The sequence below is a fragment of the Panicum virgatum genome, chromosome 2K (assembly GCF_016808335.1).
Source record: "Panicum virgatum strain AP13 chromosome 2K, P.virgatum_v5, whole genome shotgun sequence".
In the NCBI taxonomy this organism is placed as follows: Eukaryota; Viridiplantae; Streptophyta; class Magnoliopsida; order Poales; family Poaceae; genus Panicum; species Panicum virgatum.
The window spans coordinates 35,323,234-35,349,151 of record NC_053137.1 but is presented as its reverse complement, the minus strand read 5'-3'; positions in this window follow the sequence as shown (position 1 = coordinate 35,349,151).

Sequence of the window (25,918 nt, the reverse complement as noted above, 5' to 3'; positions counted from 1 at the left end):
TTTGCAACATCTTTGTTTGTCGAAGGTCGACCGCTTGTGCCTTCATTTTCCAATGTCATTGGGGTTCTTCCTCTGCTCCAAGCCACTGAATTTTATCATGTACGCTTGATGAAAACATCGCCCAAGCTCGCCTTCATTGTTATCATAGTCATCTTCTCTATCTTGTTCTCATCGCGTTGCTCCTGCCTCTTCTTCATGGAATCTCTCCTGTATACTCAACAGAACATATACCAAAATATAGATCTATTGAAATGTTTATGAAATTACCTTTCCAACGAGTGGTCATTCGCTTTAAACGGAGTCCAAACGAAGGAGTTATGCCCATTTCACTTTTTGCGTTGCGTGCTGTCCAGAAATTTCCAGAGTGCACAACCTTCAATGTATTCACCATACCCGCTTGTAGGAATCTCCGATTGACTTGGTTCTTGATTCGTTGGGACGGGATCTTCGTGGAGCTTTTGAATATCCAAAAATATGCTGCTATTTGCTTCTGAGGTTGAGCAGAATATTGATGATAACAATGACTTCTTACGAATCAATCCGAAGATGTCGATGATCTTGATCTTGTGGTCTTCGGAGCGTCTTGTTGTGCATCCTTGGCTTCAAGGTCATCACCATTGATTCACCAGCGAGTAGCATGGCTCCAATGGTCTTTCTCCATGGTTCTTGCTTTGCCTAAGGTGTCGGGATCGAAGGAGGCTCCCGTGCTTTGTGTCGATGATCAGAGCGGTCTCTTTCTTTGATTGCACTCAACTAGAAGCTTCTTGAGCATCCCATGGAGAAGATGGGTGGCATCATGGTTCCTCTAATCTTATTGCCTCTAGCGTTGGTCAACTTCAAATCATCAACTTTTGTGCACAAGGTTCTCCAAATATCTTGTGACATCGTCATCACTTTCTCCATTGTTTGTTGCTGCCACTTCTTCATTGAATTCCTTGATCATCCTGCACAGAACATGTACCAAAATTCTACTCCATGGAAAGCCTTTTGAAATTACCTTTTCAATGAGTGGTCATTGATCCCAAACGGACTCCGAATGAAGAAGTTATGGTCGTTTTACTCCGGCACTACGCTCTGTCCCGAGACATTTCAGAACGCGCAGCGTTGAAAGATTTTACCATAACTCTTCACACCGATCTCCAAAATTCACGATTCTTGATGCGTTGGAAAGTAGACTTGATGGAGCTTCAAAATAATCTATTATTTGCTCATGGTACTTCTCTTATCTCGGACGAAAAACTCATTACAACAGTAACACTTTGGAGATGATGATCCGATCGCACGATTTTATTCGCGGGCATGCTTCATACCAATTGCTTGAACAACCAATTTTTCCCAAAAAACATTAGTCTTTAAAATCAATTGACACGGCGGCGTACCTTATTTACCATCTTTTGCTTTGGGGAGTGGGGACTCGATAGCGGATGCTGGGCCACTAACAAAAGTTAGCACCTACCACTAAAGAGCGAATCTTGATGTTGTTGCCGTCATGTTGATGTGGACGTTGTCGATGTTCCATGTCGAGACTCCTCGATCATCTTATTGCCGATTGTTGAAATTTGTCGAAGTGGATTATGGACTTCTCGAAGTCCAAATTTGGTGTCTAGCTTTTTCCACCTGCTTTCAAGGACACAAACAAGAAAACAAGGGTATATGCAATAATAAAAATTAGGGTTAGTCCAAAAAAACTAGATAGATCACCCTAGGGTTCGTGTTGCCGATCCCTGGCAACGGCGCCAGAAAAGCTTGTTGACGCTCCTTAGCGCCCCGATTTGTATACCGCAAGCGCACGGTTCGTGTAGCTTTTCCCTTAGAGTATTCCCCCAAGGTTTATCAATCCGTGGATCGACAAAGAACTACCTAAGGTTTTCCATCTAATCTAACGGATCTATCCTAACATGAAGCATTGATTGCATATAAAGGGTAAACCTTTGACAGATATGAGTGATGTGTAAAGGTTGATCTCATCCATGAATATAGGCTTAATCATAGCAAAACCAAAGACATGACTAGGCCTATCGTCATCTAGTTGTAGTTCAAGCTAACGAGCAAATAAATCATGCATCTCAATCAAAAGCATCTTTAAACTCAAAATCTCCAATCCGATCCCTTGTTACTCCGCTTACTCTGTGGAGACGGCCTGTGACGACGCCCCCCCTTTTGAACGAAATACCCTGAAGCAAGTCGAACCCCCTTTGGTAGTTCCGCCATGAACCTCTAGCCACCATGACTACAAGATCATGCTAAGCGATCTATCTCGATAATAGATCTAAGATGAAGCAAACCCAAAGAAAAGAACGAAATCGAAAGAGAGAACATGGTCGCTAATAAATTCGGAAGACATGATTATCATTACTCACATAATAGATTCATTTGGATCGTCACTACCGAGTACATACCATTGACGACTCCAACTAGCTCATGAACTCCACCATGGCACAACCTCACAGGGAGGCCATGGCGGCTAGGGGTGGCCTAAGCCATCTCCTAGACAACTTCGAAGACTTGCGGCGGCCGTCGTCTCCCTCCGGTCTTGGCCCTAGGTTTTCGTCGAGTTCTGGGTGGATGGATGCCTCGAGATGAATAAGGTGTGAGCTATTTATAAGCCGAGGAAGCCACCGGTCGAAGGGGAAGCCAAACCGCCTTGAAAACGGGCTGGGCCGGATGGCCCCATGGGCCTAGGCCGGCCGGACTACCCTGTTTCGGGCTCGCCTCAGTCTCATTTTTCGCGTGCAAACTCCTCGCATCTTCTAGAGTTTATGTCCTTCACGATTGCACCCCTTTTGACGTCGTTATCTTGGAGATATCTTCGAGGAAAGGATAGGATAGGGAATCCTTCCTTAAATCTTCATTTGCTTTGCTTAATCCCGAAGTATCTTGATCTCATCTTCGTGGGCTCGGTCCTTTGGGCTCTCTTGGAGGATGGATGTGCATGAATGGGCTTCGAATCAACATGGGCTTTGGTCCTTCCTTTGGGCTTTGGCCTTCGTCTTTCTCCGTGTTAGCGCACGATCACGGGCCTCGTCATTTCATGCTCCAAAATAGGCCAAAAACCTGCAAAAATGAAGTTCCTCCAAAATATATGTGCATATGTGAAAATGACCAATAATTAGGCCGGGGTTAGGACGGTTAGTGATTTTGATATTGAATTCATGCCATTATCAAGGATAAACAAGGGATAAAACGGGTACTTAAGGAGCGCCAACACTTGACTGCTGCTGTCGAGGTGGGTACTGCTGCGGCCTCTGCTGGTACTGCTGGGGAGGCCGGTACTGCTGCTGCTGGTACTGCTGGGGCGGCTGGAGGCGAGGATGGGTGTTGCTGCTGGAAGCAACGGGAACGATCTTCCTCTTCTTGTCTTCCATCTCCAGGTACTTGCGCTCCGTGTTGAGCGCGCTGTCAACTAGATGGTTGAAGTCGTCGAAGCGGAGGTTGAGCAGCGCGTACTGGAGGTAGTCCTCAAGGCCCTCCATGAAGTGCTCCTGCTTCTTGCGGTCATCCGCAACCTCAGCAGGGGCGTAGCGAGCAAGCTGCAGGAATCGATCACGATACTCCGTGACCGTCATAGTCCCCTGCTTCAGTGCAAGGAACTCCTTCTGCTTCATCTTCATAACGCCCGCGGGGACGTTGTGACTGCGAAACCGCTCCCGGAACTAGATCCAGGTGAGAGCCTCGCGGTCCTGAACTGGGTGGGACTCCCACCAGTCCAATGTAGCCCCTCGCAGCTGTCCTGCTGCGTACAAGACTCGCTCTCGATCATCGCACTGGGCGATGTCCAGCTGACGCTCCACTGCACGGAGCCAGTCGTCTGCCTGAAGTGGGTCAGACGTGTGAGAGAACGTCGGCGGGTGACCCCTCAGGAACTCAGCATGCCTGTCGCGGGGCCGCGGCGGTGGAGGAGGCGGAGGCTGAGTGTGAGCCTACTGAAGTGCCTGAACGGTGTTGTTCAGGGTAGCCATCATCTGCATCTGGAGCTGGAAGTACTGCTCCGGGGTCAGAGGCGGAGGCATCGGGATCCCAGTACCCTGGTTGTTCTGCCCCAGCTGGTCAGAACCACGCCTAGTGTTCACCATCTGATTTTTGGACAAAGGATTTCATGAGTAAGGATATTGCAGAAATAAATTCGGATGGATACGATATTTTTCTGCAAGAAAGACTTAGACATGATAAAGTAGACAGGATAGAGTGGACGGTTTTACCCCCAACGATCTAACTCATTTTAATAATTAATTTAACTTTAACTTAAAACTGATTTTCATTAAACAAATTTAACTACTAAACTATGCAATCAACCAAAAATCCAAATCAAACATGTAGCATAATAACAAGCATACAAATTTCACAACTTAGCCGAGTTTAACACACGACTCGACTAGCACAACGCGTCGCAGAACGTGCTACCATATTTTTATAAAAGGGTCACCTAGCTGATACTCATGGTGGTCAGATGACTGATTCAGGCCAAAATCTACGAAAACTATTCTTTAGAGAGAGAAAATCAAGGCAAGACGAGTAAAAGGCATGGAATTCAAGGGGTATAATAGTAAAATAGTTTCAGCAGGCAAGGATTGGAGAGAAGAAGTTCTAAAACTTGACCAGTTCTATATAGGCTTCGTCCTACAGTCGATATGGCTCTGATACCACTCTGTAACACCCGGTTTATAAAAGGACATAAACCGAGCAATCATATACGTGCCAGGATCAAGTCACACGTATATACAACAGAATGAACAGTATATCATAGCACATATCACGTAAAAAGACATAATAAAACGAGTACGAATGTTATTTGTTATAATAATGACAAAATGTCTGATACAGAGTATGCGGAAGCATAAAAACATATACGAGAAGCTCTCGGAAGCAGGGCGCCACAGGGACGTCGACTGGGAGACGAACGCCTAGAAGTCCTCGTAGTCCTGGTAGCGCTGAGCGAACTCCCTCGTGTCGGCAGGAACAGAGCAGCAGTAGAGTGTCCCCAAGAGGAAAAAAGAGTAGAGTAGGCAAGAGTGAGTACACAACTTGTACTCAACAAGTATAACACAAACTATGAGGCTCTAAGGTTGGCTGACTGACTGCATTAGCTTTTAAGTCTTGGCAAAATTTTATTAAATCTAATTACTACAAGTTGATGAATTACCATAAACCCAGTTACATAATAATTAATCAAAATTAATCATGTTACTACTGAGAACCAAACCAAAACCACCAAGGTAACCCCGAGAGGCACCCCCCTCGTCGGAAGGAGATAACCCCACTAATCAAAAGGAGGATCTGGGCCGCTCATGACCGTGAGCATGGCTAGTATACCAGTTTTACACTCTGCAGAGGTTGCACATCTTTACCCACAAGTCGTGAGCTACGCTAGTTGTTCATCACACTTCCTTAGGTGAGATGACTAGCAAACTCACTACGAGGATTGGATCGGCGACTATGGTAGCCCCACAGGTAAGTTACTCCAAACCAAAAAGACCTAATTATTATGCCAAGACCGTCCCATTCCAGTCTTGTGGTAGCGCTGTTGTCCCAGGTTGTCGCTCTATGAGCCGATCCTTATGGAGAGTGGCCAACCAAGCAGTAAGCACCGTGCTGGCCCCCTAAACCATGTTTCTAACAAAACCATTTTATAACGAGACGTGAGCCCCTCAAACGGGCCACTCCCAGAATTAAGTTGCATATACCATTAATCAAATTAATTAAAAAGGACCAAGTGTGTTATAGCACAGCAACCTAGCACAACTAACCAAAATGCAACCCAAGGATATATATAAAGGATATAAAGTGGCTAGGAAATCCTTATAGGCATACAATATTAAAATGCAATATGAAAGTGTATTTAAAAGTGATAGGTTGTTCATGTTATACTTGCCTTCCTCGTACTGCTCCTGCTGCTGCTCAAACTGGTCGGAAGATGGCTACTCCAAGTACTGGTACTGGGGCACCTCAACTGGATCGGCGTCTACTCACGAACACATGGCCAAAAGCAAGACACACAATAAGCATACAAACAAACACTAACAAATGCTAAGGAATAGTACATCAATACATAAAAATAGCACACTAAACTAGTCTAAAACTATTCTACGCGTTACAATGATAGCGTGGACATAAAGAACGCCTAAAACGGAGCTAAAACGCAAAATCTAGGCCAAAAACAAGTTCCCGGGACCTATTTGTAAGAAAACTGGAGTTCCAGGGGGTTTCTAGGCAAAACCGAGGACTAAAATGTAATTAAAGGTTAGTTCTGGGGTCTAACTCGTGAAAAAGACAGGGCTGGACTGTGGGTTCCATATTTAAAAAGCTCAGGGTGTTAAGTGCTAAAAACAGGACCTAACTCTAATTTCTTTTGAACTGGCCGGAGCTCGGGTTGAAAAGCAAAGAGTCCAGGGACTCTTTACGAAAGTTACAGGCCGAACCGGTACGCACGATTCTCGGCCGCTGGATCTCGATCTGGTGGTCCAGATCTATTCGGATCGGGTTCTAATCGGGGGCGTCCACGCGGGATCTGACGGTTCAGGAGGGTTTGGGCGCGGGGCGGCGGCGGAACGCGCCGGCGGCGTGCTCCCGCTGCGGGGGGATCGCTGGTGTGTGGTGCTTCTGGGGTTCCAGGGCTCGGCTTGGCCTGGAATTTGTCTGTGGAGGATCAGAGTCGAACGGGTAGTCCACCTGCGGGGGTTGTGAGGGTCCGCGAAGGGTGTGACTCGGCTGTGGCGGAGCTCGCCGACGTGCAACGCCCGGGCTCCTAGAGGGTGCTACTAGCCAAGGTAACGAACGCAACAGACAGCAGAAGTGCTACGGATGCTCACCGGGCTTTGGATCGAAGAAGATGGCCGGGTGAAGTCGACGGCGTCGCTGACCGGCGGCGGAGCAGGGGCAGCGCTTGCGGAGGGGGTTCTGTGGCGGTTCTCCGGGCGCCTGGACCCCGTAGTTCGGCTCGGGGTGCTCCTGCGATGGTTCCACATGGTCAGGGAGGTCCGAGAGTGGCCGGCGGCGAGGTAATTCCTCGAACCCGATCTCACCTGCGGTGGCGGGTCCGGTGGAATTCCCGAGCGGGCGGGCTTCGGAGTCGCGAGCAGGAAACTCGGTGGGCTTCAGTGCGACTATGCGGAGTTAAACCGAGGGCCTGCCGGGGTGGAGCTGTAGCGGGACGGCCGGCCCACGGTGGCGCAGCGCACTGGGCACGGCGGAGCGGAGCAAGGCAGCGGCGCTGGTTCCAAAACCCCGGCCCAGTTCTCCCTCTCCTCATGGCCCGTTTCTTTTCCCTGAGCCCAGCCCGCCTCCCCTTTCTCTTTTCCTGCTAAGCCCAGTCCACGGCCCGCTCACTCCCTCTCCCCGCTCAGCCCACATCACGCGCGCGCGTCGTCCTCGCTGCTCTGGGCCGCACGTCAGCACCCGCTCCCGCAGTGCACGCTCGCTTCCATCCCCCGCACGCGGCCCAACTCCCCCCTCCGCGCTGCGCCGCACACACGCAGGCCCACCCGCCAGCAGCACACGCTCCACCCACCTCCTTCCCTCGGGCCCACCCTCCAGCGAAAGCGGCAGCGCCCGCACCCGCACGCGCTCGCCTCACCCGCTGCCACGCCGGGCCCACGCGTCAGCACCTTCCCCTCCACATCCTTTCCGGCTCCGCGCAACAGCCGCCCGAGATCACCGGCGAGGTCGCCGGGATCCTTATCCCACTGCTCCACGCCGAGATCACGGCGCCCTCTTTAAACCATCCCGCAGCCCACCTTTCCCCTGCAACCTCGCCCGAAAACCCTAGCCGCCGAACCTAGCTTGCTCCGCCTCATCCCTGCTCTGCGCCGCCATGGTCGCCGTTCCGTTAACACTCCGCACCACTATGACCCGCGCAAGAGCATCGCCAGAGTTCGGTGAAGCTCCTCGAGCCCCCTGCATCGGCCCTAGGCCATTGCCTCGCCGGAATCGTGCCCGAGCTCCAACTCCGGTGAGTTTAGTCCGCGCCGCGATTGCTTGCCGCTGGCGAAGCCCAAGCCCTTCTGACCCCTTGTAGACTTTCACAGGGCCCGTGCGGACCTCCTTCATGGGTCAGCAGGCCCGGCGCACCCCTTCAGCGGCCACCTCTGCAAGCACCGCCCGCGACCCACCGCTCGACGTCATCGCCGTGCGCCCCGCACGGCCGCACCAGCCCGTCCCGACCCTCTGAAAGCGTCCCCCAACTCCCCTATGTCGTTTTTGCGCTAGCTTGGACGGGCCGTAGCCCCTGGAACCCTTGGAGCAGGCGCACGCCGGCGAGTCATGCCGTGCAGACCCGCCGCCGCCCTCACGCTCGCCTCCCAGAGCCTCGGCGAGCCCCGCTGTAACCCTAGGTGGGTTACGCGCGTTGCGCCGAACCCGCCTGACCCAAGCACGGGTCGATTTGAGGCCCGGAGCACCTAACTCGGTGAAGTCCAGTGCAAGCGCCGCTGCCCGCCACCATAGATGCTAGCCGTCGGTGGCCAGCGCCGCCGCCCGCGCGCCCAAACGCCCTGATCCATCGATCGATGCCCAGCGGTCACGATTAGAACCCGAGCCCAGCAGATCTGAGCCACGAGATCCCGATCAGACGGATCAGAGCCGCGCATACCACTTCGCCTTGGCCGTTTTGCTAAAGAGCCCTCGGGCTTTTGCCAATTCAACCCGCAGTCCTGTGTCATTCAAAAGTATTTGCAGTTTAGCCCAAAATCTTACACGGACCCCCCTGAGCTCCTTTAAAATTGAACCCGCCGTCCAGTCTGCTGTTTTTGCATGTTAGACCCTAGACCTAATGTTTAATTATGTTTAGACCCTCGGTTTTTGCAGAAAAGCCCCAGAACCTTAGTTTTTCTTGCAGAAAAGCCCCTGGACCTTGTTTTCGGTCTAGAATTTGCGTTTTAGCTCCGTTTTAGGCGTTCTTTATGTCCACGGGATCGTTGTAACGCGTAGAATAGTTTTAGACTAGTTTAGTGTGCTGTTTTTATGTATTGATGTACTATTTCTTAGCTTTTGTTAGTGTTTGCTTGTATGCTTATTGTGTGCCTTGCTTTTGGCCATGTGTTCGTGAGTAGACGTCGATCCATCTGAGGAGCCCCAGTACCAGGAGCCATCTTCTGAGCAAGTCGAGCAGCAGGAACAGTTTGAGGAAGGCAAGTATAACATGAACAACACCTATCACCATAAATACATTTTCATACTGCATTTTAATACTGTATGCCTATAAGGACTTTCCTAGCCACTTTATATCCCTTATTATATATCCTTTGGGTTGCATTTTGGTTAGTTGTGCTAGGTGCCACGCTATAACACACTTGGTCCTTTTTAATTAATTTGATTAATGGTATATGCAACTTAATTCTGAGAGTGACCCGTTTGAGGGGCTCACGTCACGTTAAAATTGGTTTTGTTAGAAACATGGTTTAGGGGGCCAGCACGGTGCTTACTGCCTGGTTGGCCACTCTCCATAAGGACCAGATCATAGAGCGACAACCTGTGACAACAGCGCTACTACAAGACTGGAATGGGACGGTCTTGGCTTACTAATTTGGTCATTTTGGTTCGGGAGTAACTTACCGACGGGGCAGGAGGGGTGGTGAGCTTCAATGGTCCCCAGGCTACGAGGCTTGGTCTGCGTACCCCTCGAGGTGGTCACCATCGTTGCGGAGCCTAATTCCTTAGCGGTTACACCTTACCAACGTGATCCTTTGTAACGGCCTCGTAGTGAGTTTGCTAGTCATCTCACCTAAGGAAGTGTGATGAACAACTAGCGTAGCTCACGACTTGTGGGTAAAGATGTGCAACCTCTACAGAGTGTAAAACTGGTATACTAGCCGTGCTCACGGTTATGAGCGGCCCAGATCCTCCTTTTGATTAGTGGGGATTATCTTCCTTTGACGAGACAGGTTTCCCCGGGTGGCTTGGTTTGGTATGGTTCTCAGTAGTATCATAATTAATTTTGGTTAATTACTATGTAACTGGGCTATGGTAATTCATCAACTTGTAGTAATTAGCTTTAATAAAATTTTGCCAAGACTTAAAAGCTAATGCAGTCAGTCAGCCAACCTTAGAGCCTCATAGTTTGTGTTATACTTGTTGAGTACTAGTTGTGTACTCACACTTGCCTTCTCTACTCTTTTTCCTCTTGTCCTTTTTGGGGATACTCTACTGCTGGTCAGTTCCTGCCGACGTGAGGGAGTTCACCCGGAGCTACCAGCAGTATGAGGACTTCTAGGCGTTCGTCTCCTAGTCGATGTCCCTGTGGCGCCCAGCTTCCGAGAGACTTCGTATATGTATTATACGCTTCCGCATACTCTGTATCAGACATTTTTTCATTAATATAATAAATAACTTTCGTACTCGCTTTATTATGTCTTTTTACGTGATATGTGCTGTGATATACTATTCATTCTATTGTATATACGTGTGACTTGATCCTGGCACATATATCATTGCTCGGTTTATGTCCTTTTATAAACCGGGTGTTGCACAACGTCAAGGTGGTCTCCTCCTTTCCACTCGGCGATATACTTCACAACAGAGACGCCAATGGCCGGGTCGTCAAGTGGTCGGTGGAACTTGGGGCCTTATCCATCGAGTTCCTTCCCCACTCCACGATCAAGTCACAAGCCCTGTCCGACTTCATCATCAAATGGATGAAGATCCAGGACCCTCCACCCAATGAACGACCCGAGCACTGGGTCATGTACTTCGACGGCGCCCTCAACCTTGATGGCGCCGTTGCAGACATCCTCTTCATCTCTCCGAGAGGTGAGCAGCTAAAATATGTCTTGTAGCTACTCTTCAAGGCTACCAACAATGCAGCCGAGTACGAGGCCCTTATCCATGGTCTCAGGATCGTTGCCTCTCTTGGCATCAAGAGGCTTCTCGCCTACGGCGACTCCAAAGTCGTCATACAGCAAGTCAACAAGGACTGTGAGTGCTCCCAGGAAAAGATGGGTGCCTACTGCAAGGATGTAACACCCGGTTTATAAAAGAACATAAACCGAGCAATCATATACGTGCCAGGATCAAGTCACACGTATATACAACAGAATGAACAGTATATCATAGCACATATCACGTAAAAAGATATAATAAAGCGAATACGAATGTTATTTATTACATTAATGACAAAATGTCTGATACAGCGGAAGCGAAGTACAAAATACGATAAAAGCTCTCCGAAGCTGAAGCAGGGCGCCACAGGGACGTCGACTGGGAGACGAAGCACCTAGAAGTCCTCGTAGTCCTGGTAGCGCTGGACGAACTCCCTCGTGTCGGCAGGAACTGAGCAGCAGTAGCGAAGCCAAGAGGAAAAAGTAGAGAAGAGGCAAGAGTGAGTACACAACTTGTACTCAACAAGTATAACACAAACTATGAGGCTCTAGGCTGGCTGACTCAACTGCATTAGCTTTTAAATGTTGGCAAAATTTTATTAAAGCTATTTACTATGAGTTGATGAATTACCATTGACCCAGTTACATAGTAATTAATCAAATTTAATCATGATACTACTGAGAACCAAAACCAAGCCACCAAGGTAACCCCGAGAAGCACCTCCCTCGTCGGAAGGAGATAACTCCACTAATCAAAAGGAGGATCTGGGCCGCTCATAACCGTGAGCACGGCTAGTATACCAGTTTTACACTCTGCAGAGGTTGCACATCTTTACCCACAAGTCGTGAGCTACGCCAGTTGTTCATCACACTTCCTTAGGTGAGATGGCCAGCGACTCACTACGAGGCCTTTAAAAAGAATCTCGTTGGTAAGGCGTAACCGCGAGAGTTAGGTCGGCGACGATGGGGCCCACCTCCGGGGGTACAAGCACAGGAGCGCAATCCAAGCACAGACCAAGCCGGAGGAGCAGGGACCATTGAAGCTTACTACTCTTGCCCCGCAGGTAAGTTACTCCAAACCAAAAAGATCTAGTTATTACGCCAAGTCTATCCCATTCTAGCCTTGTGGTAGCGCTGTTGTCCCAGGTTGTCGCTCTATGAACCGGTCCTTATGGAGAGTGGCCAACCAGGCAGTAAGCACCGTGCTGGCCCCCTAAACCATGTTTCTACAAAAACATTTTTTAACGAGACGTGAGCCACTCATCCACACAGAGGGCCACTCTCAGGATTATGTTCAAGTAAAACATTAATCAAATTAATTAAAAAGGACCAGAGTGTGTTATAGCGCAGCAACCTAGCACAACTAACCAAAATGCAACCCAAAGGTATATATAAAGGATATAAACTGGCTAGGAAATCCTTAAAGGCATACAGTATTAAAATGCAGTATGAAAATGTATTTAAAGGTGATAGGTTGTTCATGTTATACTTGCCTTCCTCGTACTGCTCTGGCTGCTGCTCAAAGTGCTCCGAAGACGGCTGCTCCGGGTACTGGTACTGAGGCTCCTCAGATGGATCAACGTCTACTCACGAACACATGGCCAAAACAATGCACAAATAAGCATACAGGCAAACATTAACAAAAACTAAGAAACAGTACATCAATACATGAAAACAGCGCACAAAACTATTCTAGAACTATTCTACGCGTTACAACGATCGCGTGGATATAAAGAACGCTAAAAACGGAGCTAAAACGCATAAACTAGGCCAAAAACAAGTTCTAGGGGCTTATTTGTAATAAAACTGAAGTTCCAGGGGCTTTTCTGCTAGAACCGAGGGCTAAAACATAAATAAACATTAAATCTAAGGGCTAACGTGCAAAACCAACGGCTCTGGACGGCGGGTTTGAAAACCAGGAAGCTCAGGGTGTTAAGTGCTAAAAACCGGACCTGGATCTAATTGTTTTTGAACTACCAGGGACGGCGGGTTTATTTCTGGAAAGTTGGGGGGTTCTTTAGAAAGATTGCCAGGCCGAACCGTTATCTAAGGATATGGGCCGCTGGATCACGATCTGATGGATCAGATCGAAAGGGTACGCGCTTCTAATCCTGGGCGTCCAAAGCGGATCGGGCGGTCAGGGGTGCGGGGTGGCGGCGCTGCTCGCCGGCGGCGTTCTCCGCGGCGGGGGATCGCCGGAATCGGCCAAATTGGCCGCTACGGGGCACGATTAGGCCTGCGGTTTGATCGTGGGGGTGTACGCGATGTGCGTTGTCCACCTGGGGGGTTATTTGGGCCCGGGGAGGCTCAGAGCACTGAGTTCGGCGGTCATGGCGGATCTAGACGGCGGGGAACGCCGGAGCACGGGGTTCGGGCCGCTAGAGGGGCTACAGACTACACTAACAGGCCAAAAAAGAAGCGCGGCCGGAGGTATTCTTACCGGGTCTTGGGACAGCGGGGCGTCGTGGAAGAGGGGGTCGCCGGCGAGGTCGAGCGGAGCCGGCCGGTCGGGGGTGGTGACGCGGTCGAAGACGGGCGGTTTCCTGCGTCCTGGTCCCACAGGCTGACTCCGGGGGATGCTGCAAAGGTGCCACGGGTCAGGGGAGGTTCAGGAGTCGCCGGCGGCGAGGAATTCGGGCTGCGGGCCACTCACCCGCGGGGATGACTTCGGGTGAAATTCCGGCGGGGTGGGGCCTGGGCTTCGGGGCAGAGAGCTTGGGAAGCTCCCCGGGGCTACGGCGAGTCTACTTCGGGGCTTGCGGAGGTTCGCGGTGCAGTGGAGCGGTGGGCTCACGGCGGAGCAGGGGCGCGGCGAAACAGAGCAGCGCGGAGGCGGCGGCGCTAGGGTTTGTGGGGAGGCGGCTGCGGATGGGGGAGCAGGGTGGGTGCGGCGCGGGCTACTTATAGGGCGGCGGAGGCCTTGGCGTACGCGCACGCGGTTGGGAAGCCGGCGAAAACTGCGGCGAGGATCTCGGCAGCGCGGCGGGGAAGAAGGGGGCTGGCGTGTGGGGCCACGGCGTCAGCGGCAGCGGGCGCGTGCGGGCGTTGCGGGGTTAGGTGCCGACAGGTGGGCCCGGGGGCGCGGTGAGGGAGAGGGTGACGCGCTGGGGCGAGCGGGCTGAGAACGGGCGCGCGCGTTGAGCCCGCGGAGAGGCCGGCTGGGCCAGCGGAGTGAGGCGGGGGAGAGGCGACGCGCTGGCGGCGTGGGCCGAGCGCGAAGGCAGGCCGTGGGGCGGGCCGTGCGGGGGAGTCTGGGCCGAAGTGGCCCGCGGGAAGGGAGAGGGAGGATGGGCTTGGGCTGGTGGGTTTTTTTGGGCCGGGTTAGAGTGGGGTTTGGGTTTGGTTGAGGGTTTTGGGTTTCTTTCCTTTTTCTTCTTCTATTTCTTTTCCTTTCTAATTTCTAATTCAAACAAAGTTTGAATTCAAATTTGAATTTGAATTCAAACCACACTCAAATAAAATTATGCACCAGCATGAATGCAACAAAAATTTAAACCTATGATAAATTTTAATCAATTAAGGAACAAAAATTAGATTAAATGCCAACTAATCACAATAAACCTTAGAAAATTTAACTAAAGCCAATTAATTTATTAATAAATACTGAAATTTAAATTAGGGTGTTACATACCCTACCCCCTTAAAGAAATCTCGTCCCCGAGATTTAGCTGGGCTGGCTAGCAAAGAGATCTGGATATGTCTTCTTCAACTCATCTTCTCGCTCCCAGGTAGCCTCAGCTTCACTGTGATGACTCCACTGAACTCTGCACATCTTGATGCGCTTGTTCCGAGTAACCCTTTCTGACGTCTCCAGAATCTTCACCGGATGCTCAGTATAAGTCAGATCTTCCTGCACATCGACTCCATCCAGTGGTGCCTGCTCCTCGGGTACTCGCAAACACCTCTTCAGCTGAGATATATGGAAGACATCATGAACTCCTGAGAGGCTGAGAGGTAACTCCAGGCGATAAGCAACTTCGCCTTTCCGCTCTAGCACCTTGAATGGCCCCACATACCGAGGTGCTAACTTCCCTTTGACATTGAATCTGCGGATTCCTCGCATCGGAGACACCTTCAGATACACATAATCACCGACACTGAAAGTCAGGTCTCTCCGTTTGCCATCAGCATAGCTCTTCTGCCTGCTCTGTGCAATCCTCAGATTTTCTCGCACAGCCTGAACCATCTGCTCTGCATCATCTATGATCTCAGGGCCAAAGAGCTGCTTCTCACCGATCTGATCCCAATAGAGAGGAGTCCTGCACTTTCTGCCATACAATGCCTCAAAGGGAGACTTCTTCAGACTGGCCTGATAGCTGTTGTTATATGAGAACTCAGCAAAAGACAGGCACTTATCCCAACTAGTACCGTACTGAATGGCACAAGCTCTCAGCATATCTTCCAACACTTGGTTGGTTCTCTCTGTCTGCCCATCTGTCTGAGGGTGATAAGCCGTACTGAATCGCAGCTTCGTATCCAACGAGTCATGGAGCTGCTCCCAGAAACGAGAAGTGAACTGAGACCCTCTGTCAGATATGATCTTCTTCGGCACACCATGCAAGCAGACAATCCGAGAGATGTACAACTCTGCAAGTCTAGCACCGGAGTAAGTAGTGTTCACTGGAATGAAGTGAGCAACCTTCGTCAGACGATCCACTACCACCCAAATAGAGTTGTACCCTTTCTGAGTACGAGGCAATCCAACAATGAAGTCCATAGTGATTTCTTCCCATTTCCACTCTGGAATCTTCAAAGGCTGTAACAGACCTGCTGGCCTCTGATGCTCAGCCTTGACACGCTGACAGGTGTCACAAATAGCCACGTACTCTGCCACTGAACGCTTCATCCCATACCACCAGAAACGTTCCTTCAGATCATAATACATCTTGGTGCTGCCCGGATGAATAGAATAAGCTGTATCATGGGCCTCACTCAGAATCAACTTCCGGAGATCCTTCACATCTGGAACACAGATCCGGTTCTTGTACCACAAGGTACCCTGATCATCCTCTCTGAAATGAGGAGCCTTGCCCTTCTTAAGCAACTCACAAATCTCCTGCAGCTTCTCATCATCTTTCTGATGCTGCCGGATCTCTGCCTCTAGAGTCGGTACTGCCTCAAATGCTGCACTGGAAGTATGATGCAAGAAGCCCAGACTCAACTGCTCGAACTCCTCGCATAACTCTGGAGGCATCTGGAAAGCCACGGCCATGTTGACATAACTTCTTCTGCTCAAAGCATCTGCTACAACATTGGCCTTGCCCGGATGATAGTGAATCTCCAGATCATAGTCCTTGACCAACTCTAGCCATCTTCTCTGCCGCATGTTCAGCTCATTCTGCGTGAAAATGTACTTGAGGCTCTTGTGATCAGTGTAGATATCACACCGCTGCCCATACAAGTAATGCCTCCAAATCTTCAGAGCATGCACAACTGCGGCTAACTCAAGATCATGAGTAGGATAATTCAGCTCATGCCGGCGTAACTGCCGTGAAGCATAAGCTATCACTCTGCCCTCCTGCATCAGAACACACCCAAGACCATCCTTCGAAGCATCACAATATACCGTGAACCTCTTCGTCTGGTCTGGCAGAGTCAGGACTGGCGCCGTAGTCAACCTCTTCTTCAGCTCATCAAAGGCCCTCTGACGCTCATCAGTCCATACAAAAGCCACATTCTTCTCCAGCAAAGAAGTCAAAGGTTTCGCGATCTTGGAGAAATTCTCAATGAACCTCCGATAATATCCAGCTAAGCCCAAGAAAGATCTGACTTCCTTCACTGTCTGCGGTGTCTCCCACTCGAGCACATCCTTCACCTTACTCGGATCAACAGCAATGCCTCCCTGAGAGATAACATGACCGAGGAATGGAACCTCGTCAATCCAGAACTCGCACTTGTTGAACTTGGCATACAGCTGATGCTCTCTCAATCTCTGCAACACGAGCCTCAGATGCTCCTCATGCTCTTCTTCTGTCTTGGAGAAGATCAGAATATCATCAATAAAGATCACCACGAAGACATCCAGATAGTCCATGAAAACCATGTTCATCAGATGCATGAAGTAAGCCGGGGCATTAGTCAAGCCGAAGGACATGACCGTATACTCATATAGCCCGTACTTGCAGGTGAATGCCGTCTTCGGAATATCCCCAGGACGGATCCTCAACTGAAAATAACCCGAACGAAGATCAATCTTCGAGAATATACGAGCACCTCGAAGCAAATCGAAGAGATCCTCAATACGGGGCAGTGGATGCTTGTTCTTGATAGTGACTGCATTCAGCTCACGATAATCCACACACATCCTCTTCGAGCCATCCTTCTTATCTACTAGCAGCAATGGAAAAGCCCAAGGAGAGAAGCTGCGACGGATATAGCCCTTGGCTAGCAACTCATCAATAGTCTTCTTAACTTCTTCATGCTCTATGGGTGCCATACGGTAGGGCCGCTTTGCAATAGGAGCTGTGCCAGGCAAGAGATCAATACAAAACTCAATGGCGCGTTCAGGCGGCATACCTGGCAGATCGTCCGGAAAGACATCCGGGAATTCAGACACCACGCGAATACCGTCCGTGGGTCTAGCCTCCATCTGATGAAGAAATCCAGAAGGCTCTACTGCACTGATAACAACCTCTTGGCCACTGGAAGCTGATAACAAGACTGTCCTCTGTGCACAATCTATACGAACTCCCCATTTGGCCAGAGTCTCCATTCCCAAAATGACATCAATGCCCTTGGTGTCTAGCACCATCAGATCAGTACAGAACTCTACTCCCCTCAAGGAAATACTGACTCTCGGGCAGTAAGTGTGAGACCTCAACTGTCCTCCCGGTGAAGATACTAACAGGCACCTCTTTAATGTGCTAGTATGAATACCATGATGCTCGACAAAAGACTGAGTAATGAAGGAATGCGTAGCACCAGTATCAAAAAGCACTGTAGCTGGATATGAATTAACCATGAACGTACCAATAACCACGTTGGGAGCCTCGGCCGCTGACTCGGCCGTCACGTGGTTCACCCTGCCCTGTGCTGGCGCCCTGGGCTGAGCTGGGCGTCCCTGCTGTCCCGCCTGCGCCTTCCGGGGGCAAGCGTTGGCGTAGTGCCCCGGCTGGCCGCAGTGAAAGCAGGTGCGAGGAGGTCCCTGAGCCTGCTGTCCGGTAGGAGCTGCCGGACGTGGAGCCTGCGGTGCTGGTGGAGCTGGTGGAGCACGAGCCGGAGGTGCCGGTAACCTCGGGCCCTGACCTGCCTGCTGCTGTCGAGGCGGGTACTGCTGCGGTGGCCTCTGCTGGTACTGCTGAGGAGGCCGGTACTGCTGCTGGTACGGCTGAGGCTGCTGGAGTCGTGGACGAGTGTTGCTGCCGGAAGCAACGGGAACAACCTTCCTCTTCTTGTCCTCCATCTCCAAGTGCTTACGCTCAGTGTTGAGCGCGCTGTCAACCAGATGGTTGAAGTCGTCGAAGCGGAGGTTGAGTAGCGCGTACTGGAGGTAGTCCTCAAGACCCTCCATGAAGTGCTCCTGCTTCTTGCGGTCATCCGCAACCTCGGCATGGGCGTAGCGTGCCAGCTGAAGAAAGCGATCACGATACTCCGTGACCGACATAGTCCCCTGGATTCACAAAGACAGATAGATATCGGAAAATTAACTCAGGATTCATAAGGATAGAACAAGGGGCATTAGCTCAAAAGAAAACGCTGAATGATTATACTTAAGATTACCTGCTTCAGAGCAAGGAACTCCTTCTGTTTCATCTTCATAACGCCCGCGGGGACGTTGTGGCTGCGGAAGCGCTCCCTGAACTGGAGCCAGGTGAGAGACTCGCGGTCATGGACCGGGTGGGACTCCCACCAGTCCAAAGCTGCCCCTCGCAGCTGTCCTGCTGCGTACAAGACGCGCTCACGGTCATCGCACTGGGCGATGTCCAGCTGACGCTCCACTGCACGGAGCTAGTCGTCAGCCTGAAGAGGGTCGGACGTGTGAGAGAACGTCGGCGGGTGACCCCTCAGGAACTCAGCACGCCTGTCGCGAGGCTGCGGCGGTGGAGGAGGCGGAGGCTGAGTGTGAGCGTGCTGAAGAGCCTGAACAGTGTTGTTCAGGGTAGCCATCATCTGCATCTGGAGCTGGAAGTACTGCTCCGGAGTCAGGGGTGGAGGCATCGGGATCCCAGTACCCTGGTTGTTCTGACCCTGCTGCTGGCCAGAACCGGAACCGGTGCTCCTGGTGTTCACCATCTGATTTGAACAAAAGATTTCACGAGTAAGGATATTGTAGGAATAAATTCGGATGGATATGATAACTCTTTGCGGAAAAAGACTCAGCCATGATAAAGTAGACAGGATAGAGTTGACTGTTTTACCCCCAACGATCTAACTCATTTTATTAATTAGTTAACTTTAACATCTGAGTGATTTTCTTTAAGCAAATTTAAACTACTAAGCTATGCAATCAGTCAAAAATCCAAATCAAGCATGTAGCATAATAACAAGCAGACAATTTTCACAACTTAGCCGAGTTTAGCAAAAGACTCGACTAACACAACGCGTCGCGGAACGTGCTATCGTTTTATTATAAAAAGGTCACCTAGCTAACTCATGGTGGTCAGATGACTGATTCAGGCCAAAATCTACGAAACTATTCTTCAGAGAGAGAAATCAAGGCAAGAAGGGTAAAAGTCATAGAAGTCAAGGGGTATAATAGTAAAATAGTTTCAGCAGTCAAGGATTGGAGAGAAGAAGTCCTAAAACTCGACCAGTTCTATCTAGGCTTCGTCCTACAGTCGATACGGCTCTGATACCACTCTGTAACACCCGGTTTATAAAAGAACATAAACCGAGCAATCATATACGTGCCAGGATCAAGTCACACGTATATACAACAGAATGAACAGTATATCATAGCACATATCACGTAAAAAGATATAATAAAGCGAATACGAATGTTATTTATTACATTAATGACAAAATGTCTGATACAGCGGAAGCGAAGTACAAAATACGATAAAAGCTCTCCGAAGCTGAAGCAGGGCGCCACAGGGACGTCGACTGGGAGACGAAGCACCTAGAAGTCCTCGTAGTCCTGGTAGCGCTGGACGAACTCCCTCGTGTCGGCAGGAACTGAGCAGCAGTAGCGAAGCCAAGAGGAAAAAGTAGAGAAGAGGCAAGAGTGAGTACACAACTTGTACTCAACAAGTATAACACAAACTATGAGGCTCTAGGCTGGCTGACTCAACTGCATTAGCTTTTAAATGTTGGCAAAATTTTATTAAAGCTATTTACTACGAGTTGATGAATTACCATTGACCCAGTTACATAGTAATTAATCAAATTTAATCATGATACTACTGAGAACCAAAACCAAGCCACCAAGGTAACCCCGAGAAGCACCTCCCTCGTCGGAAGGAGATAACTCCACTAATCAAAAGGAGGATCTGGGCCGCTCATAACCGTGAGCACGGCTAGTATACCAGTTTTACACTCTGCAGAGGTTGCACATCTTTACCCACAAGTCGTGAGCTACGCCAGTTGTTCATCACACTTCCTTAGGTGAGATGGCCAGCGACTCACTACGAGGCCTTTAAAAAGAACCTCGTTGGTAAGGCGTAACCGCGAGAGTTAGGTCGGCGACGATGGGGCCCACCTCCGGGGGTACAAGCACAGGAGCGCAATCCAAGCACAGACCAAGCCGGAGGAGCAGGGACCATTGAAGCTTACTACTCTTGCCCCGCAGGTAAGTTACTCCAAACCAAAAAGATCTAGTTATTACGCCAAGTCTATCCCATTCTAGCCTTGTGGTAGCGCTGTTGTCCCAGGTTGTCGCTCTATGAACCGGTCCTTATGGAGAGTGGCCAACCAGGCAGTAAGCACCGTGCTGGCCCCCTAAACCATGTTTCTACAAAAACATTTTTTAACGAGACGTGAGCCACTCATCCACACAGAGGGCCACTCTCAGGATTATGTTCAAGTAAAACATTAATCAAATTAATTAAAAAGGACCAGAGTGTGTTATAGCGCAGCAACCTAGCACAACTAACCAAAATGCAACCCAAAGGTATATATAAAGGATATAAACTGGCTAGGAAATCCTTAAAGGCATACAGTATTAAAATGCAGTATGAAAATGTATTTAAAGGTGATAGGTTGTTCATGTTATACTTGCCTTCCTCGTACTGCTCTGGCTGCTGCTCAAAGTGCTCCGAAGACGGCTGCTCCGGGTACTGGTACTGAGGCTCCTCAGATGGATCAACGTCTACTCACGAACACATGGCCAAAACAATGCACAAATAAGCATACAGGCAAACATTAACAAAAACTAAGAAACAGTACATCAATACATGAAAACAGCGCACAAAACTATTCTAGAACTATTCTACGCGTTACAACGATCGCGTGGATATAAAGAACGCTAAAAACGGAGCTAAAACGCATAAACTAGGCCAAAAACAAGTTCTAGGGGCTTATTTGTAATAAAACTGAAGTTCCAGGGGCTTTTCTGCTAGAACCGAGGGCTAAAACATAAATAAACATTAAATCTAAGGGCTAACGTGCAAAACCAACGGCTCTGGACGGCGGGTTTGAAAACCAGGAAGCTCAGGGTGTTAAGTGCTAAAAACCGGACCTGGATCTAATTGTTTTTGAACTACCAGGGACGGCGGGTTTATTTCTGGAAAGTTGGGGGGTTCTTTAGAAAGATTGCCAGGCCGAACCGTTATCTAAGGATATGGGCCGCTGGATCACGATCTAATGGATCAGATCGAAAGGGTACGCGCTTCTAATCCTGGGCGTCCAAAGCGGATCGGGCGGTCAGGGGTGCGGGGTGGCGGCGCTGCTCGCCGGCGGCGTTCTCCGCGGCGGGGGATCGCCGGAATCGGCCAAATTGGCCGCTACGGGGCACGATTAGGCCTGCGGTTTGATCGTGGGGGTGTACGCGATGTGCGTTGTCCACCTGGGGGGTTATTTGGGCCCGGGGAGGCTCAGAGCACTGAGTTCGGCGGTCATGGCGGATCTAGACGGCGGGGAACGCCGGAGCACGGGGTTCGGGCCGCTAGAGGGGCTACAGACTACACTAACAGGCCAAAAAAGAAGCGCGGCCGGAGGTATTCTTACCGGGTCTTGGGACAGCGGGGCGTCGTGGAAGAGGGGGTCGCCGGCGAGGTCGAGCGGAGCCGGCCGGTCGGGGGTGGTGACGCGGTCGAAGACGGGCGGTTTCCTGCGTCCTGGTCCCACAGGCTGACTCCGGGGGATGCTGCAAAGGTGCCACGGGTCAGGGGAGGTTCAGGAGTCGCCGGCGGCGAGGAATTCGGGCTGCGGGCCACTCACCCGCGGGGATGACTTCGGGTGAAATTCCGGCGGGGTGGGGCCTGGGCTTCGGGGCAGAGAGCTTGGGAAGCTCCCCGGGGCTACGGCGAGTCTACTTCGGGGCTTGCGGAGGTTCGCGGTGCAGCGGAGCGGTGGGCTCACGGCGGAGCAGGGGCGCGGCGAAACAGAGCAGCGCGGAGGCGGCGGCGCTAGGGTTTGTGGGGAGGCGGCTGCGGATGGGGGAGCAGGGTGGGTGCGGCGCGGGCTACTTATAGGGCGGCGGAGGCCTTGGCGTACGCGCACGCGGTTGGGAAGCCGGCGAAAACTGCGGCGAGGATCTCGGCAGCGCGGCGGGGAAGAAGGGGGCTGGCGTGTGGGGCCACGGCGTCAGCGGCAGCGGGCGCGTGCGGGCGTTGCGGGGTTAGGTGCCGACAGGTGGGCCCGGGGGCGCGGTGAGGGAGAGGGTGACGCGCTGGGGCGAGCGGGCTGAGAACGGGCGCGCGCGTTGAGCCCGCGGAGAGGCCGGCTGGGCCAGCGGAGTGAGGCGGGGGAGAGGCGACGCGCTGGCGGCGTGGGCCAAGCGCGAAGGCAGGCCGTGGGGCGGGCCGTGCGGGGGAGTCTGGGCCGAAGTGGCCCGCGGGAAGGGAGAGGGAGGATGGGCTTGGGCTGGTGGGTTTTTTTGGGCCGGGTTAGAGTGGGGTTTGGGTTTGGTTGAGGGTTTTGGGTTTCTTTCCTTTTTCTTCTTCTATTTCTTTTCCTTTCTAATTTCTAATTCAAACAAAGTTTGAATTCAAATTTGAATTTGAATTCAAACCACACTCAAATAAAATTATGCACCAGCATGAATGCAACAAAAATTTAAACCTATGATAAATTTTAATCAATTAAGGAACAAAAATTAGATTAAATGCCAACTAATCACAATAAACCTTAGAAAATTTAACTAAAGCCAATTAATTTATTAATAAATACTGAAATTTAAATTAGGGTGTTACAAAGGAGATATGCAAGCTCGAGGCCCACTTCTACGGCCTAGAGTTCCACCATGTCCTCCGGGACTACAACGTGGCAGCCGACGTACTCTCCAAGCTGGGCTCCAAGCGGGCACTCGTCCCAGCCGGAGTCTTCGTACAGGTCTCAACTCCCCCACAGTGAAGATCGAAGAAGAACCTCTGACTAATCCTGACCTAGCGCCAACCCTAGGCCAGGAAGTACTCATCACCGATCCAGATTGGCGAGCTCCGATACTCCACTTCATCATCAACAACAAGTCCTATCCGAAGGACAAGGAGCACGAGCGACTCGCCCACCGAGCCGCAAACTACATCTTCATTGGAACTGAGTTGTTCAGGCACTCGGCCTCCTCAGGAATCCTCTCCAAGTGCACCTCCCAGCAAGATGGAGTCCGATTCCTTGGTGAGATCCATTCGGGAATCTGCGGAAACCACGCAGGAGAGTCAACCCTAGTTGGCAAAGCTTTCAGATCAGGCTTCTACTAGCCGACGCCCCTAGCCGACGCCCTGGTCATCGTCAGACGATGCCCCGACTGCCAGTTCTTCTCCAAGCTACAACACGTCCCGGCTCGGGCCCTGCGGACGATCCCTCCATCCTATCCTTTCGCTTGGTGGGGACTCGATTCGATGGGATCACTTAGGGCGGCACAAGGCGGCTACACCTACATCTTTGTTGCTATCGACAAATTCACCAAGTGGATTGAGGTGAAGTCGGTCTCAACAACATCGGCCGCCTTGGCAGCCGAGTTCACGATGAAATAACACACATGTTTGGAGTGCCCAACCGGATCATCACGGACTTGGGCTCCTCCTTCATCGGATCTGAGTTCCAGGATTTCTGCTAGGACAATTGTATCGACGTATACTACGCCTCCGTGGCTCAACCAAGGTGCAATGGCCAGGTGGAACGCGCCAACGGCTTGATCCTTCAGTGGCTCAAAGCCAGAATATTCGACACGATCAAAAAATATGGCTCCAAATTGATTCAAGAACTACCCCAGGAGTAGTATGGGGGCTGCGCACGCAGAGAAGTCGGGCCACCGGCTACTCCCCCTTCTTCATGGTGTACGGTTCTGAGGCTATCCTCCTTACGGATATCGCCTTTGGTGCTCTGCACACCCATAATTATGACCAAGGCGAGGCCGAAACAACTCGGCGAACCGACCTCGACTCGGCTGAGGAGCATCGTCTAACGGCAACCCTCCAGCACGCCCGGTATGAGCAGTAGCTCCGTCGTTATCACAACAAAAATGTCCAGCAGTGCGACTTCAACATCGGCGATCTAGTACTCCGATGGGTCCAGTCCCCTGGAGGCAAGCTAACTTTCCCATGGGAAGGCCCCTTCATCGTGAGCAGTGTAGTCGTCCCAGGAACCTATAGGCTCTAGCGCAAAGATGGAACGGACGTGGGCAAAACATGGAACATCAAACACCTTCGTCGCTTCTATCCGTAGAAGAACAATAAACAAAGCTATGCAATCAACCCATCAGTTATTAATAAAGTTCAAAGTTTTCAGTTACTTGTACTTGTCTTTTCTTCTCCTTGACTTGTTCAGCACACTCGGGGGCTGCGCGTCGGTCAGCCCGAGTCGCCTACCACACTCGGGGGCTAGGCTCAGCCAGCCCTATCTGCCCAAGTCTACTCAGCATAGACACCCCCCAACGTAACCAGCTGTTGCTAACACAACCCTGTTAGTCCTGGGACCACCCTGCTTCACCTCTTACTTCTGTGCGCTTGATGACCAGCTCTCAACTTGGCAAGTAAAGGCACATCGCAGGGTCGTCTTTCCTAACTACTCGGCAACCTCTCGGATTACGGACTAAACCACAAACACATGCAAATTTATTTACATACAAAAGAAATATTATTTTTTGGCCATCCGCTGACCATTTTTCCCTAGATTCTACAGTCACAGGTTGTGGTTGGCCGCCACGTGCTCCGCGATTGGCCTGGCGCTGGTGAGGTAGTCGGACCAGGCAAGGTCCGAGCTGTCCTGCGCCACTCCATCACCCACCGGCTCCAACTCGGCCTCCGGGAAGTGGGACTTCACGTGTCCCAGGGTGTACTGGGCCGTGTCTTCGGCAACCCTCCAGGACGAAGCCCTCTAGCCACCCACGCGCCACCTCCAGTCGTGCCTCCATGTCCTCCGCCGCGGCCGCGCCACCCTGCTCGAAGGCGGCGAGGATGGCGTCTACCATGCCGGTGAACCGCCCTAGGTCTACGAGCGCCTCGGCCAGCTAAGCCTCCCCCCATGTCAAGAAAATCACAATTCAACTCCATTCGAGTTCATTCAAAAAGGAAAACAGGGTGGTTTCCAAGCCATACCTTCGTGCGCTTGGTGCTTCAAGCGGAGCTTGCCCTCGGTGGCACCCTCCCTCGCCTCCGCGGCATCCTGACCTTTCTGTAGGTCGGCACGCAGGACGCTAGGTCGCACTTCAGGGCCCGAACATCCTTCTCTAGCCCTAAGAGGTTACCGATTAGCCCGAACGCAAAAGAGTTGGTGTAGAACATGGCACGTTGCTTACCGCGTTTCTCCTTTGCGAGCTCCTTCTCAGTCTCCGCCCGCTGCTTCTCCAGTAGGCGGTTCTGTGCCTCCAGCTCGGCCAACCGAGACTCCAGCTGCTCGAGTCGGCCGTCTGCGGCCGGCGCCCCCCGCAGCCTCTCGGTGACTCGCTGGCTCAACCCGACCAGGGATTAACAAGAAAAATGCAATCAGCAATAAAGAAATGTTCGCACAGGAAAACTACATCGCAAGAGAATATTATCTCACCTTGGTCGACTCCGTCGCCCGGCATGCGGCGG